Here is a 6,000-nt window from a genome sequence, read left to right as displayed (position 1 = left end):
GGCTGTATATTGTCACCCTGCTTATTTAACTTATATGCGGAGTGCAGCATGAGAAACGCTGGGCTGGACGAAGCACAAGCTGGAATCAAGATTGCCAGGAGAAATATCAATAACCACAGATGTGCAGATGACACCACCTTGATGGCAGAAAGTGAAGAAGAACTGAAGAGCTTCTTGATGAAAGTGAAAGAGGAGAGTGAAAAAGTTGACTTAAAACTCAACATTCAGAAAACTTCTGGTCCCATCACTTCATGGCAAATAGATAGCGAGAAAGTGGAAACAGTGTCAGATTTTATATTTTTGGGCTCCAAAATCACTGCAGATGGTGACTGCAGCCATGAAATGAAAAGATGCTTGCTCCTTGGAAGAAAAGCTGTGACCAACCTAGACAGCATATTAAGAGGCAGAGACATTACTTTACCAACAAAAGTCCATCTAGTCAAAGCCATGGTTTTTCCAATGGTCACGTATGGATGTGAGATTTGGACTATAAAGAAAGCTGAGCACCGAAGAATTGATGCTTTTGAACTGTGGCATTGGAGAAAATGCTTGAGAGTCCACTGGGCTGCAAGGAGATCCAACCAGTCCATCCTAAAGGAGATCAGTCCTGGGTGTTCATTGGAAGGACTGATTTTGAAGCTGAAACTCCACTACTTTGGCCACTTTATGCAAAGAACTGACTCATTTGAAAAGACTCTGATGCTGGGAAAGATTTGAAGGCAGGAGGAGAAGGGGAAGACAGAGGATGAGATAGTTGGATGGCATCATTGACTCAATGGCCACGCGTTTGAGTAAACTCCTAGAGTTGGTGATGGACAGGGAGGCCTGGTTTGCTGTAGTCCATGGGGTCGCAAAGAGTCAGACATGACTGAGTGACTGAACTGAACTGAAAACTACCATTTAATAGGAAAATTTGTAATCACTACTTAAAATCCAGATGCATATCAGAATTATCTTGGAATTTTTTGAAAAACACAAATGCCCAGGAATTGCTCTTTTTTCTCCAAAGCTCCAGATATGTTTCTAATGAGCAGCCATGTTTAAAAACAACTGGACTATATGATCATCTTTCACCTTTACCTAGTTAGTTTCACCTTTTCTATTTCATATTCAGTGTCCTCGTTTCATTTAGTTTACATTTTCCAATTTCTACATCTCTTTTCTTGTTGTTGTTCTTTCTTACACTATCAGGCATAGTAGAAAAGCTTTTGCATACATTTATATATAGAATGTATTATATATATATATATACATATATATATATATAATAAAATACATAAATTTTTGCCAAGCTAAAAAATTTATGATGTTTTGATTCCACTTCCTTGACTTAGTATGAATAGGATGCTAGATTTCTAATTTATATTCAGTCAAAACTTTGATATAGTTCCACGTATGTTGACATCTAGTATTACTGCTAAAATCTAGAAAATCAATTATCTTAGTAATTTAAAAAAATTGCATGAGGTTTAAAACTTCTAATCCAATTCCGAGTATATAAATACCATCCTGTTAAAAAAAAAAAAAGGTATTAACATGTGATACAATATTGTTAACAAAGGTGCAGATTTTGTTCCAATTTTACAAAGTGTTATGCTATATTCAATATTTTTTCATACCTTATTTGCCTCTACATTTTATTGAATTGCATAGAGAAGTTTCAGCTGCATGGAAGAAATTCTGATAAACTGTTCACTTTTATCCTATTACAAATATTTTCTATTTCCTTGTTATGGCTTCTTAGATACACCCATCATTTAAAAGTGCACATTTAATTTCCAAATACATGGGATTTTTAAAATATCTTTGATACTAATCTCTCATTTATATTAATTTCTCATTTAAATGCTCTCTTCTCTGCAAACACCCTCTGTGCTTTTTCAGTCTTCTAACTTTATCAAGGCTTTCAATGGCTAAGTCAAAGGTCTTTCTTGGTAAATGTCACAGTCACTTGAAAATAATGTGTGTTATTTTCAAATATCTTTTGATATTGATCCCTAACATAATTCCACAATGATAAGAGCAAAGACTCTGTGCGATTTCAATACCTTTACACCAGGAAGTTTCTGGACTGTCCTATCTCCCTGGACATATTCCAGTGTCTCCTACTTATGGGGTCTTGAGTAGAATGTGTATCCTACTGTTGTTTGAAAATTGTGTAACTCTTACACTAATTGTGTTGAATTGGTTCATAGTGCTTTTCAGGTATACTGTATCTTTCTCTTCTCTATATACTCATTCTATTAATTTTTGAGAGCATGATATTGAAAGTCAACTAAAAATCTTAATTTATCTACTTAAAAAGAAATTCCTTCTCCAGAGGGTCTTCTGGACCCAGGATCAAAGCTGGATCTGCCTGCACCCTTGCCATCTGAGCCACAGGGAAGTCCCCTTAAAAAGAATAATTGCAATATACAGTAGAACTATATATAACTTTGTTCTGTATTTTCCGAGTCTCCTGTAAGTGTATTATATTTTCACAATTAAAAAATTAAAAAGGAGTATAAATTAAAGAAAATATGCAAGAGTACAGCGAGCAAGGAAAGAAACCAAATTAGAACCTCTTGACATATATCCACCTATTACATCTTTTAGGAAATACCTATTTTTTAACTAAAACTGAAACTGGACCCCAAAAAAGGCCTTTGAAGAAAACTAAGAATAGTAAGCAGATTTCTTCCTGTTAATATTTATTGACCGTTCCCTTCAAAAATTTTACCCTATAAGGATTATCCAGCCAGGAAAACTAGGCATATCCATGTGGTACAGCCCTTGAGAGAGAAGAGTAAAAACAGACTCCAGCCCTTGGGTTCCTCTGCCTCAGGAATTCTGAGTAAAGCAGAGGTCCTTATAGATAGCAGCACTTTCATTCATTCAGGCCATATTACCTACAAAGTGAGCTGGACGCACATGCCACAGAGCATGGGAAAGTGACCACAGAAGTTTCAGCCTGAAATGGAACTGGGGGAGGGAATGGAGACTCTTGCACACATGCCCCCAGGAAGTAAGCTGAGGTGCCGAGAGGCTGCTTCCCTAAATGCCTGCTTTACCAGATGGCCAATGAACTCACTGCCTGGAAGCTGACTCGATGCCCCCTCTTCCTACTCTCTGTCCATAAATAGAACCTCCCCAAATCCTCAACTGACTTCCTGAATTGCAAGTCTTCTGCTATTCCCCAATAAATTCAATTTCTGGTCATTTGAGCTTGCCTCAGTTTACTTCCTTTATTAGGTTGACACTACAAATAAGTAAGAGATGTGCCAATATCTGCATACTTTCCCAGGGATGCATGTAGGCACTATGAAGTGGCCATGAACTCAACAGCAAGTGGGCATGATGGACTCACCTTCATGAGCCAATGCGCATAGCCATCAAAGATAGATACTACTATCCTACATGAGAAATCTTAACCTGTGAGCCAGGGTAAGAGTCCCAACCTCCAGTTAGTGGAGGAGATGGACCGGAATCCACAGTCTAGGACTAGAGTCTGCTCTGACCACTCACGGAGACAGGATTCCTGCATTCGTCATAAACACAGGGGCACAGTACTGCAACATCAGGAGGGCACATCCATGGAAGGTTTAATGTGCATTGGGGGCATGCAAAGTGAGCAGCCTATTATGATACAGATTAAGTCCTCTGAGAGAGAAAATGCAGACACTGATGGTAAAGGAAGGTTTCTGAGGAGTGACATCTTATTCCGGAAGAGAGTAAACGAACTAGGAAGTAACAGTTCAGGAGCAGAAGCAGGAGCACTCACTCAGCCCCAGGGACCGTCAGAGAAATGGAGAAGCACTTCTGCATGTGAAGAATGGGATATGGAGGAACAGAAAGGGAGAAGCATGAGCGTGTTGAAACAGGAGGCAGGTCAGGGAGGTCCAAGCAATCTGGTTTTCACTCTGACAGAAAAATCACTGAGAAGTTTTATGTAGGAAAATGATACAGTCAAATGCACATCACGGGTCTCTCAACTGCTGGCACTGGTACTGGATACTCTGTTGGGGGAGGGGCCCCGTGAAGTGCTTGACTGTCTCCACTCACCAGATGCCAGCTGCACCCCTCCCCACAATGTGGTGACCAAATGTGTCCTCAGACACTGCCAGTCATACACTGAACTGAGAACCACAGTTCAGGAGCCAGGGCTGAGGACCCAAGACTATAATCGACAAGGTGGATGTGATAAGTAAGCGAGTGACAGCTGAGCTGAAAGGTGATTCTTCCTGATTTCTCTCATGCAATGTGGCTGCACAACCTAGGCATCCATTTCCACACAGAATGCTCCAAGCGCACCTTGTGCAAACTTCTCTCCACCTCTCAAACCCACATCACCCACCAGTGTCATCACTGACTCACCTCATTGTGGACCCCTGCTGACTTCCTCAGCAGAGCCTTCCACTCTCTGCCCCCCAGCCCTGTGTCTGCTTCTCAGTACATATTTCTCCATCCTAGGGGCATTCAATCTCAGCTGACACCTGAGCCCCTCAGTTCCAATCACTGCATGGACTGGACTTCAGGATCAAGAGGCCAGCTCTACCCCTCAGATCTTAAACAATATCCTCCAGCCAAGCCTCCAAGGAACCATTCCCTCAACTCCTTCTACACCTGCTCCTCACTATACTCTCCACTTTGTCTTCACTTATGAGATGGATTGTTGTTGTTCAGCTGCTCAGTTGTGTCTGACAATTTTCAATCCCACAGACTGCTGCATGCCAGGCTTCCCTGTCCTTTACTATCCTCCGGAGTTTGCTCAAACTCATGTCCATTGAGCCTATCCAACCATTTCATCTTCTATCCCCCTGCTTCTCCTCCTGCCCTCGATCCTTCCCAGCATCAGGGTCTTTTCCAAAGAGTCAGCTCTTCACATCAGGTGACCAAAGTATTGGAGCTTCAGCTTCAGCATCAGTCCTTCCAATGAATATTCGGGGTTGATTTCCTTTAGGATTGAGATGGATATGCCCACCTTTTCAGCATATAACCAATCACCTAAGCTAGTAACCCCAGTTCCTCTGTCCTCCAGGAACTGTCCAATTCTACCATGTCCCAAAGAATCACAAATGCTAGGTGTCATAAAAAAAAAAGAGGTCATCCTGCATGAAACCTGTTCTTGCTTTCTTATTCTGACACTTCATAGAGAATCACCACCCACCACAGATGTGAGTCAGAAGCCAAGGAAATCATCCAAACAAACTTCAAGTTCTGAGAACTGTGAATCCTGAAAATTCCCCACATCTATCTTTTTCTTCCCCATGGGCCCTGTTTCAGTTCAGGACTGTTACCACCCAGGCAATTATTTTATTTATTTATTGAATTATTTATTTTTAGGATTTATTTTCTTTACATTACAGTATTGTATTGGTTTTGCGATACATCAACATGAATCCGCCACGGGTGTACACGTGTTCCCCATCCTGAACCCCCCTCCCACCTCCCTCCCTGTACCATCCCTCTGGGTCATCCCAGTGCACCAGCCCCAAGCATCCTGTATCATGCATCAAACCTGGACAGGCACTGATTTTAAATTTCTTCAATCCATTCTCCATTCTGCCATCAGAATATTTTTTTTTAAATAAATGCCAATCCGTTTATGGGTTAACTACTCAAAATTATTTAAAAGCATCAGCAGGATTACACAAATGTCCTTGTTTACACATCTGAACTCCTTCCTACCCATCAGTCCCCCAGCTACAGTCCAGAACCACCTGTTCTGGATGCATGGTCAACCTGCATCTCCATGCAGAGCATCCACACACTTCTCCTTTTAGACAGTCCCTGTGGTCAACTCCTTGGGGACCCTCAGGTCCAGACCCGAGTACTATCTCCTGAGCTACAAGGAGACTCAGTCAACTCTCCCTCTTGCTCCCCACACTGTGCATGCCTCCATGGGGATCCCATATACAACAATGGCATATATCGAATATTTACATATTGTGCAAAATAGTTTACTTGTTTTCATGCTTTCTTCTTGCTCAGAATACGATTTTACTCCTCATTTTACAGAAG

The sequence above is a fragment of the Ovis canadensis genome, chromosome 1 (assembly GCF_042477335.2).
Source record: "Ovis canadensis isolate MfBH-ARS-UI-01 breed Bighorn chromosome 1, ARS-UI_OviCan_v2, whole genome shotgun sequence".
Taxonomy (NCBI): domain Eukaryota; kingdom Metazoa; phylum Chordata; class Mammalia; order Artiodactyla; family Bovidae; genus Ovis; species Ovis canadensis.
This window is presented reverse-complemented; position numbering follows the sequence as displayed.